The sequence below is a fragment of the Vombatus ursinus genome, unplaced genomic scaffold (genome assembly GCF_900497805.2).
Source record: "Vombatus ursinus unplaced genomic scaffold, bare-nosed wombat genome assembly UNPS02014793.1, whole genome shotgun sequence".
Taxonomy (NCBI): Eukaryota; Metazoa; Chordata; class Mammalia; order Diprotodontia; family Vombatidae; genus Vombatus; species Vombatus ursinus.
Window position 1 is genome coordinate 19,546,122 of NW_020954571.1, and position 12,299 is coordinate 19,558,420.

General features: G+C 38.3%; 1 pseudogene; it reads left to right on the forward strand.

Moving 5' to 3' along the window:
* Positions 1-8,721: 8,721 nt before the first annotated feature.
* On the forward strand, positions 8,722-9,213 carry LOC114048414 (annotated as a pseudogene).
* Positions 9,214-12,299: the final 3,086 nt, after the last annotated feature.

Sequence of the window (12,299 nt, forward strand, 5' to 3'; positions counted from 1 at the left end):
AGATAGATAGATAGATAGATAGATAGATAGATAGATAGATAGATAGATAGATAGATAGGGGATAAAGAATGGATCTGTAATTTCATCAGCATAGACAATTTCTGGATGAGGAAATTCCCTTTGCTAATGGAAGTTGGCACATTCTCCACATCTAACGGTCTTAGAATATTACCTAGATCAGGAGTGGAACCTGCAGCCTTGAGGCCACATGTAACCCTCTAGGTCCTCAAGTACAGTCCTTTGACTAAATCCAAACTTCACAGAACAAATAAAGTTTGGATTCCATCAAAGGGCTACTGCACTTGAGGGCCTAAACGGCCACACATGGCCTCAAGGCTGCAGGTGCCCTACCCCTGACCTAGAGCACTGAAGGTAAGTAACTTGACGAGGTTCACGCAGCCAATATGCATCCGAACTCAGTTTTTCTTCTTGTCTCCAAAAGGTAGGTCTCTATTCATTATGCCACACTGTCCCTGTCTCTCTCTGTGTGCATCTGTGTATATGAGTGTGTGTATATGTATGTGAGGGCAACTAGGTGGCGAAGTGGATAGAATTCCAGGCCTAGTCTCAGGAAAACTCATCTTCCTGAGTTCAAATCCAGCCTCAGACACTTACTAGCTGTGTGACCCTGGGCAAGTCACTTAACCCTGTTGGCCTCAGTTTCCTCATCTGTAAAATGAGCTGGAGAAGGAAATGGCAAACCACTCCAGCATCTTTGCCAAGAAAACCCCAAAATGGGATCACAAAAAGTTGGACATGACTGCAATGACTGAACAACAGTAATATGTAGATATGTATGTGTGTATGTAGGTGTATATACACACATATATATGTGTGTGTGTTTGTGTATGTACTACTTTCTACTGTACTCCAAAAATAGCTTCTCCCCATCCTACACATTAAAATAAAAGCAAAGATTTTATGCCCTTCAATTGAAGATTTTCTTTCTCTGCAAAGCTTTTTCTTATAAATATTTATATTTTTTATCTTATATCACCCCATCTAAGACTTTTCTAGGGTCCAGGTCAGAGTTGGCACCAAGTGGGGCATCTTCCCTCTCTCCAACCAAAGTCTGTCCAGAATCCACCCCTGACCTCCTTGCCAATTTTCCATTCCTCTTTTCTCCACATTATTAACCAATATCCCTACCCCTTCCAGTGATATCCCAGAATCTCCAACCCACTATAACCCTTAAACTTACTTCACACTTCCCAGTAGTGATGGGCCAGTTTCTTCCAAGTTTCTCACCCTACTGGGGCAGATGCTTCAATTCATCCTTAGAATCTCTGGACCTTTATATCTGCCCTGCATTGTATTCCTCCAATTAGATTGTGAACTCATTAAGAGGAGAACGTATCTCCTTTTTTTCTATTTGTAGCTTCAAAGCTTAGCGCAACGCTTATCACATAGCACTTAATAAGTGTTTTATCATTCATTCATTCATTTTCTAGATCATAAGTAGTGATCTGATTCTGTTTTCACAAATGTTGAAATGGTCAGCTCCTAAGATATTCTCTTAGAATTATTTAACACATATTCCTAGCACGGGATTTCTAAAGCTGTCTCCACTCAGCACAAATTGAAGAGGAGGTTTGGCAACTGTCTGCTTGTCTACATTGATCAAACTTTCTAGACAACTGCCAGATTTCCACTTCATTTTATAAAGTGTAGACACAATTTAAACATTGAAACTGGACCATATCTCCTTTAGCTGGAATGGGGGAAATACAATCAGACTGCAATTAACCTATAAAAAGTCCTAGAAGTCCTAGTATATTAGAAGTGACCTTATACATCATTGAGATCAATTCCCTTATTTTACAGATGAGGAAAGTAAGATTCAGAGAGACTGTGACTTTTCTAAGGTCACGCAGCTAGCAAGTGTGACATATCTGAACATATCTTCTGACTTTAGATCACTACTTATAAAAAAAGAAGATAAATGAATGATTGAGAAAGCATTTATTAATTGCTAATTATGTGCCAGATGACTATGTTTCTGTATCTGTAAATCAAGGATTTGAATTTATTTATTATTTCACTGATGGAGATACTCACTCAGCCACTATAGCTATAGGTCCAAATTAGCACAATAATGAATTCTGTGAAGTAGTCATTATTTGAATTCTCATTGCATATTTCCATTGGGCTGGAACCAATTACCATATTTTACATAAAATCATAACTTCAAATTCAACCACTTCATAGGGATTCATTATCCCCAATAATGTGGACCTGGTTATACAACTATTAATCACTATACAAGTTAAGACAGTCTTCAAAGGATAATCTGGCCAATAATTAATTCATCACTCTGTAAATAGCCTGGTGATGGTCTTCTCTAAAGTGAGTTAGGCTTGCCCCTCAACAACAGATACATAGAGTGTTAGCTGGCCAATGCTTGAAGCATTTCTATTTGAGGCTGACCTACTAGAATTGCTACCCTAGCTTTCAAGAACCTAAGGTCATCTTCCATCCTCAATGAAGCATCAAAGGAGAGCATAATGCCACTCTGCTTGCTTAAAAATAAGAGTGATTCTGTTCCTTCCACTCAGGATGCTTGTCAGAGGAACAAAAAATTGAACTGAGAAAGAATTTTAGCCATAAAATGAAGAGTACATAGTCTCCAATGTTCTAGAATTCTATGACCATAAGGTCATTGATTTATAGCTGGAAGGAACCTTTAGGAGCCATCTAATCCAATTGCCTCATTTTACAGATAAGGAAACTGAGGCTCAGAGAGGTTCGATGACTTTTCCAAGGTCATATAGGTAGTAGGTTTCAGAAGCTGTATTTGAACCTCCTCAGACTTCAAATGCCCATCTCTTCCATGTATTATATATCTCAGTATCAATATTGTCTATAGTTCGCTTTAAAAGAGATATCCCGAAACACAATTTAGCATATTTGAAAGGCAAGATTACCAAGTATTTTTTGTTAATAAAGACAGATAGGATTCGAACCCAGATTCTCGGACTCCAGCACTTTCTCTAGAGATCTTGCCAAAATACGATGTTGCCTTTGTACTTAAATGGTTGCTGAATTGAATTGAAGCTTAGAATTTCTATAGAATTTTTTGGGAAAAAGTATAAACCCATTTTTTCAGGTACAATTAAAGAGAAAATAAAACAACTTTTTAGTCACTTTTTATATTACAATGTTCTAAAGCACTTATATTAATGAAAATGTTCAGTACATTAACCTATTTTGCAGGTCTAGGAGGGAAGAAATTTACCTTATGACTCTAAGTTTTTGCTTAAGATACAAGGCAGTACTGCTATTCTGGAGAAAGTTTAAGAAAGGTACTCTGTTAGAAAAAGTAGCAATGACTTTCTTAGAATAAAAACAACTAAGACAACCTATCAAGATTTGGAAGACTTTTTGAAATAAAATTAAAGTGGAATTTTATTATAGCCCAGCTTCATTTTAATAGTTTTAAAGAACTGTTGGTGAAGCCATATTTCCTCAATTATCCAATACATAGCAACAGCCTGACATAGCAGATCTCACCTTTAAGGTTTTGGTTATTCCGGTGCCCAAATGTTAGTGTCATGAGGGCTTCTTCTTGTCATTGTGACATTTTACATGAAACATGAGACATTATTGATGGTTTAGGGAAAGCTGATATGCATGGCATCTGCCATCTTGATTTATTCATGCTATGACTTTGCTTGCTTAGTTTCCAGCTTAATGACTGAATGGACCAGATTCTCTTAGGGGAATGGGAAAAGTAGGCTATACTCTGCTCTACTACTACGATCCCTTCTGTGATGGTGATGGTGATTATGTGGTATGAAAGATTTCAGAAATTCCATAATTATCACTATCAGTAACTTCATCATTATCATAATGTTCAGAGTCATAACTAGGATGAGGCAACTAGCACTATTACCCCAGGTGCTGAAATGTATAGGGCATTGACAACATAGTACTGAGGCATATTTCCATGCTTTTTGCAGTTGTGCCTCAGGTGAGCTCCCATCACCTTTTCTGTTCTGCCTGCCTAAGGCACAAAAATTCCTAATTAGGACTCTGATAATAACAGTGACGATAATAGTAGACCACCTTTTCTTTAATGTTTACAAAGGACTTTGCTCACAAAAACAAACCTATGGAATAGACTCAGGGGTGAATCTGTCCCTTGTCTCCAGCTACAGGGTAACAGCTAGCATTAGGGCATGCCCTACAGCCATGCTTCCAGGGTAAAAGTACACCCCTTAGAAGCACAAATGCATCTCCCAGGGAACCTGAGGCTAGAGTGTGGAGCTCTGCCTATTCCAATGATATTGCTTTCCCTTTTTAGGCAGCACGTGGATGGCTGGTACTACAGTTTTGCTTAAAATGAAGGCCTGTGGTAATGTAGGGGTGGGGGGAGGAAGAGAAGAAAAAAGAAATTCTTTCTCCAATTCCATGCCCCTACTGCCATGCTTAAGCCACACACACACACACACACACACACACACGCACACACACACACACACACACACACACACACACACACATACCATTAGACAGCCCATCACGTGGTCTGTGAAAGGAAAGGAAAATTATCAGATTACTTGGTCCTGGGCTACTAGATCCATAATAATTCTGGACCTCCAGTGGGAATCTATATACTTTTCACAAGAGACAAAGAGAATTCTCTTCCTTCCTTTCTTCCTTCCTTTCTTCTTTTCTTCCTTCTTTCCTTCCTTCCTTCTTTCTTTTTCTTTCTCTCTCTCTTTCTTTCTTTCTTTCTTTCTTCCCTTCTTTCTTTCCCTCCTTCTTTCCTCTTAGAAAGGAAGGGCCTTCTCTTTTTTTACATCCTGGGACCTAATTCACATAAATGAGTGGTTAACAGCCACTACAGTTTCTGCACTGGGGGAGCGAGTGACATCTTGCTGAGTCCCAAGATCGGCATTTTAAGCAGCTGACAGTTCACAAGGTGGGCTCCTGGCAGATGTGGCCAGCATACCCCCAGGATTGGCAGCTTCATTATTGCTGTTGTCACTGTTTGTGCAAGGCTGACATTAGGAGAAGGCTCTGCCTCAGGACTGACTTTCCAAGTTAGAGATGTTCACTGTAACCGATTAATTTCCTGCTGAGAGACAGTCATGGTGACCCTTTTTGTTGTCCTTAATCACCTGGCTACAGTTTGCCTTTTAATCCCTTGTCATGGGGGCTGAGAGTTTGAAGCCCCAGATTAGGAAACAGGCTGAATCTGTGAAAAGAGCACAAAACTGGAAATCAGAAAACTGGAGTTCCAATCCTCATCCTGTTGCTAACTTTCAGAGTGACCACAAACAAGTCCCTTCTGTTTTCTGGGCTTCATTTTCCCCATCTGTAAAATGGGGATCACTATCCCTTCTCTTTCTATTGCAAAAATCAAAAGACAAAATGATTGCAGATGCTTTGTAAGCAGTATACCATTCTAACAATGTAAGGGATTGTTTTGTTATTTCTTACTTCCCTCGTTTTCCGAATAAATATTTTTTGTCTAAAACAGGGGTTCTTAACCTAATATATTTTACAGAGTTCTTGAGCTTGAATGGGAAAAAATATATCTTTATTTCACTAAAATTTATTTCCCTTGCAATCCTATATATATATTTTTGCATTTAAAAGCATTATTCAGAGAAGTCCATAGATTTCATCAGACTGCCAGAAGGGTATGTAACACACAAAAAGGTTGATAATCCCTGCTCTAGAATTATCATGGAAATATAAGTGTTTATTGTAAATGTGGGCTAATAACTATATAGTAAGCCAATGTGGCTTGAATATAAAGCATGTTAAAGGTAAAAGCATGAAATAATCCTCAGAAAGTAGGGAGAAGCTAGATCATGAAGGATTAAGGAAAATAGGGAACCTGAAAACAGAAATATATTATTTCTTAATAGATTTTATGATTTTGTAAACCTGTCCTATGTCTTGTGCTTACTGCATCAGAGCTCACAACAGCCCAACATGGTATCCAATCCATCCTAAATTAATAAAGGGTCAACTTAAAAAGGAGGGAGGGTGTTGGAAAGGGTTAGATTAATGACCCTGAAGGCTCCTTCCAATTCTAAATCCTACAAGTTATGAAATGGCAGAGCGGATAGAGTCTGAGATCTGCAGTCAAGATTTGATTCTATGTCTAATCCTCACTAGATATTTGGCCTAGCAAACCATTTACCATCTCTGAGACTCATTTTTTAAAATCTTATTTAATATTTTATTTTTCCCAATTACATGTAAAAACAATTTTAATGTCCTTTTTTTTTGACATAGGTTATATGTGTGTGGTCATGCAAAACACTTCCATGTAAGTCATTCTGTGAAAGAAAACACAGACCAAAAAAAAAATCCAAGAAAAATAAAGAAAGTAAAGAAAAAGTATCTTTAATCAGCACTCAAGCTCCACCAGTTCTTTCTCTAGAGATAGCACCTTTCATCATAAGTCCTACAGAATTGTCTTATATGATTGTATTGCTGAGAATAGCTAAGTTATTCATAGTAGATCATCATACAGTATTGTTGTTGCTGTGTACAATGTTCTCTTGGTTCTGCTCATTTCATTTTGCATCAGTTCATGCAAGTCAATCCATGTTTTTCTGAGAGCATCCTGCTCACCATTTCTTAAAGCACAATAGTATTTCATCACAATGGCATACAATAACTTGTGCAGCCATTCCCCAATTGATGAACATTCCTTTGATTTCCAATTCTTTACCACCACTAAAAGAGCTGCTATAAATATTTTTGTACATGTAGGTCCTTTACCCTTTTTTATGATCTCTTTGTGATATAGACCTATTAGTGGCATTGCTTGGTCAAAGGGTATGCATGGTTTTATAGCCCTTTGGGCATAGTTCCAAATTGCTCTCCAGAATGATTGAATTAGTATACAACTTCACCAATAATACATTAGTGTTTTAATTTTCCCACATCCTGTCCAACATTTGTCGTTTTCCTTTTCTGTCATATTAACCAATCTGAAAGGTATGAGGTAGTGGAGCTAGCTCCGAGTTGTTTTAATTTGCATTTCTCTCATCAATAGTGATTTAGAGCATTTTTTTTCATATTATTATACATAGCTTTGATTACTTTGTCTGAAAACTGCCTGTTCATATCCTTTGACTATTTATCAATTGACGAATGGCTCTTATTTCTATAAATTTGATTCCATTTTCCATATGTTTGAGAAATGAAGTCTTTATCAGAGAAATTCATTGTAAAAATTTTTTCACAATTATGATTACCAAGTATGTATTTCCCTTTATGATATTTTCACCTGTTTATCCTGTTTTGCTTCTGACTTTTACCTCTCCCAAACTGCCTTTTCTTATATTAGCTCCTCCCCTTCTCATAACACCTTCCTTTCCTACGTTTCTGTATGGTAAGATAGATTTCTACACCCAACTAAGTGTGTATATTATTCCCTCTTCGAGTCAATTCCAATGAGAGTAAGGTTCATCCTTGCTTCTCCTATTTTCCCCTCCACTATAAAATCTCTTTCAGGCCTCTTTTATGTCAGATAATTTATCCCATTCTGCCTTTCTCTTTCCCCTTCTCCTCATGCATTCTTCTTTCTTACCCCTTAATTTTATTTTTTTTTAGATAATCATACCATTACATTCAGCTCACACCTCTGCTTTCTGTCTATGTATACTCCTTCAAACTGCCCTAATGATGAGAAAGTTTTTAAGGGTTATAAATATCATTTTCCTATGTAAGAATATAAATGATTTAACCTTCAAAAAGGTTATCACTTATGATTTCTCTTTCCTGTTTACCTTTTTATGCTTCTCTTGAGTCTTGTATTTGAAAGGAAAATTTTCTATTCAGCTCTGCTCTTTTCATCAGGAATTCTTGAAAGTTCTCTATTTCATTGAAAATCCATTTTCCCCCTGAAGGATTATACTCAATTTTGCTGGATAGGTGATTCTTGGTTGTAATCCTAACTCCTTTGTCCTCCAAAATATGATATTCTGAGCCCTTCATTCCTTTAATGTAGAAGCTGCTAGATTTTGTGTTATCCTGACTTTGGCTCCACGATATTTGAATTGCTTCTTTTTGACTGCTTGCAGTATTTTCTCCTTGATCTGGGAGCTCTGGAATTTGGCTATAATATTTCTGGGAGTTTTCATTTTGGGATCTCTTTCAGGAGGTGGATTCTTTCAATTTCTATTTTACCCTCTGGTTCTAGAATATCAGGGCAGTTTTCCTTGATAATTTCTCAAAAAGATAATTCTAGGGTATTTTTTTTATCATCACTTTCAAGTAGTCCAATAATTCTCAAATTATCTCTCCTGGATTTATTTTCCAGGTCAGTTGTTTTTCCAATGAGATGTTTCACATTGTCTTCTATTTTTTCATTCTTTTGATTTTTTTTTTTTTGTTGTTTCTTCATGTCTCATAAAGTCATTGGCTTCTATTTGCCCAATTCTAACTTTTAAGGAATTATTGTCTTCTGTGAGCTTTTGTACCTCTTTTTCCATATGGCCAATTCTACTTTTTAAGGAGCTTTTTTCCCCCTTCATTGGTTTGCTGTGCCTCTTTTACCATTTGGCCTATTTAGTTTTTTAAGGTGTTACTTTCTTCACCATTTTTTGTGCCTCCTTTACCAAGCTGTTGACTCTTTTTTCATGATTTTCTTGCATCACTCTCATTTCTCTTCCTCTACCTCTCATACTTGATTTTTAAAATCCTTTTTGAGGAGCTGCTTCTTCTGGTCCCTCCCTCTTCCTCCAAGCAGTGATGGCCTATTCCTGCTCCACCTTGGTGCTGCTGCTCCTGACCCTCGGGGTTGTCACCCTGGCCGAACCGGTTCACTTTTTGGACTGTGACTCTGCAGTTGGAAAAGTTCAAGTGGTGGAAGTGATCCCCTCCTCTGTTCAGCCCTGCAAATTGCATAAAGGAGGATCCTACAGTGTCAATGTCACCTTCACTAGTGATGTCTGGTCTCAGAACACCACAGCTTCAGTGCATGGCTTTATATTGGGAGTCGAAGTACCTTTCCCTATCCCTCAGCCTGATGGGTGTAATAGGCATTGACTGTTCCATTGAAAAAGGCAAGACCTATAACCACTTTCACAAACTGCCAGTGAAGAGTGAATACCCAAATATGAAATTGGTGGTGGAGTGGAAGCTTTTGGATGACAAGTCAGATCTTCTGTTCTGCTGGAAGATCCCAATAGAAATTGTGTAAGCTGATGAGCTACACTTCACCAATATGTTTGTCTCAGGATGAGAGAGTGTGAGGGTGGGCAGTTGGGTTATTGGGAAAGGATGAAACCTGAAACAAGCTCATTGCCATAAGAAGAAGGGGATTTCCAGTGTGCTGCTCTGTACATCCAGACCCCACTCACTGCAAGATCAAGAACTATGCAGTTGCAGCATGTGAGCACAGAGAGTGCAAGTGTGGACTGTCATCAGCATTTTCTGCAGTTGGCATGGGGAGGGCCCCAAGAGGAGGCTAACCTCAGGGATGGCTGTTTTGAAATGTCTAGGATGTTGGCACTGGGTCATGGGACTCAATTTCTAAACTGTGGTGATGCAGGGTAGGATGTTAAATCTATAAACTTTTCAATCTAAGTGCCTCATTGTGAGTCTAACATTCCTGTCTAACATCTTGTGTGACCACCCCCTAACCTCAGTTCCTACATCTGTCAGCTGTTGAGTGTCATCTGCCTCCTTCCACCAAAGAGTTGCCAGGAGCTGTGGATGGATGAATGACTATTGGTCTTAGTTGGTGTCAGTTGTTTCTGCTTTAATTCTGCCTTATGAGGCTTTTACTGAACAAATGGATGGTTTGTTTTGTTTTGTTTTTTTACACTAGTTTGTGGTGAATACACAGCAGCACATATCAGCTGAATCTGTCTTTTTTTTAACCTCATTAACTTACAAATTCTTAATGGACCAGGAGGTTCCTTTGAATAAAGTCTTTATGAATTTTGAAAAAAAAATCCTTTTTGAGCTTTTCCCCATCCTGAGACCAATTCATATTTTCTTTGGATGGCTTTGCTTTGGATGAGGGAATTTCGACTTTGTTCTCTTCTTCTGAGTGTGTGGTTTGAACTTCCTTGTCACCACAGTAACTTTCTATGATTAGAATTTTTTTCTGTTGTTTACTTATTTTCTAGCCTATTTCTTTACTTCTAACTCTCTGCTAAAGTGGGGCTCTGCTTCCCAAATGGATGGGCCATTGTCCCAAGCTTCAGGTTTTTTGTACAGCTTTCAAAGGTAATTCTGGGGACTTACAAGTTTCTGGCTCTTCCAAGGTAGTATGACCTAGAGAGAGGTGTGTTTACTACTTTCCTGTACTGTGCACTGGTTTGTGAGTGACCATAAGCACTCTTTTTTAAAAATTCTTTTATTAATTTATTTTGATTTATCAACAATCATTTCCATATGCTTCTGAGTTTAAAATTTTTCTCCTCCTCCCTCCCCACCACCCTCCCCAGGATGACGCACAATCTGATATAGGCTATACATATACTTTCCTATTAAACATATTTTCACATTAGTGGTGTTGTAAGTAAGAATTAGAACCAATAGGAGGAACCACCAGAAAGAAGAAACAAAACTCAACAGAAGAGAAAAAAAATAGCAAATAGTATGCTTCGATCTGCATTCATATTCCATAGTTCTTTCTTTGGATGTGGATAGCATTTTCCATCACAAGACCTTTGGAGATGTCTTAGATCTTTGTCTTGCCGGGAAGGGTTAAGTTTATCGATATTAGTCATTGCACAATGTGGCTGTTATTGTGTACAACGTTCTCTTGGTTCTGCTCACTTCACTCAGCATCAGATCATACAAGTCTTCCCAGGTTTTTCTGAAGTCTGCCTGCTCATCATTTCTTACAGCACAATAGTATTCCATTACATTCATATACCACAACTTGCTCAGCTATTCCCCAATTGATGGGCATCCTCTCAATTTCCAATTCTTTGCCACCACAAAAAGAACTGCTATGAATATTTTTGTACATGTGGATCCTTTTCCCATTTGTATGATCTCTTTGGGATATAGCCCCAGAAATGCTATTGCTGGGTCAAAGGGTATGCACCGCAAGCACTCTTTTCAACCCTGGAACTATGACCAGGCTCCCTGCTCCCCTGAGGCTGCACGTTCTGCTGTTCTAATGCTCCTCCTCACACTGGGACTGAGACTCAGTACTGCGACACAGATCACAAGTATAGGCAATGCAGCAGAGTCCTGCCCCTTGTGTCAGCAAAGGGACCCCTGTAAATTTCCTTCTGACCCGTTGTCCAATCCCCTTACTGTCTGTGGACTGAAAGGTTTGGAAACCACAACTGCTGCCATGATTCAGTTGCCCCAAGTCCTGTTCCTGGTTTACGGGGGCCCAGTCTGTGCTGGCACAGCCTGCACTGGACCATGCTCCTCTCTCACCCTGGTGCAAAAGACATTTCCTGTCAACCTTCTCAGTTGCCTTGGGCTGCAAAATTATTTCACTCCGTCTTTCTGTGAGTTCTGCCAGTCTAGAATTTATTCAGAGTCATTATTTAAAGGTATTTGGAGGGGTTTGGGGGTGAGACTTATTTTATTAATCTATGAAACAAAAATAATAATAGTCCCTATCTCACAGAATTTTTGTAAGGATCAAAAAAGATACAACATATAAAATGTTTTGAAAAACTTAAAGTAGTCTATTAAGTGTAAGTTGCTATTGTAGTTCTTATTCTCATAGTTTTTTGGTTTGTTTGGAGTGGTTGTTTTTTATTTTTGTTTATTTATTTTTTGGGGAGAATGAGACAGTTGGGGTTAGGTGATTTACCCAGAGATACACAGATAGTAAGTGTTATGTGTCTGAGGCCAGATTTGAACTCAGGTCCTCCTGACTCCAGGGCTGATGCTCTATCCACTGCACCACCTAGCTGCCCCAAGGGAGTGGTTGTTTTTGCAAATGGAATTCAGAAAGAGATGATCTGGAGGCAAGTTGTATTTAATGTTCTATGGAGTATTGTGCAGGTGAATAAAATGATTGCTTTTTAGTGACTGAATAAAAGTATTGTACAACGTGTAAGCTCACTGAAAGACTCTTGGCAACAACTTTTTAGTAGCAGACAGGATGACGGGGACAAATTTATTCCCCTATGAGACTTCAATTTCTTCTCCTAGGTCTCTATATTTTTAAAGTATTTAGTTCCATGTGACTTGGAGATTATAAGTATTTGATCTGGTGATATCTATTAAAAAGATTGTTTGATATCAGTGTTGTGTGCAGCAGTTCTTTATGTGATAATGGTCCATTTCCAATATAGATTAGTTGTTGAATTCTCAAGGATATTTTAAGGTGTAGTAGTAGTAGT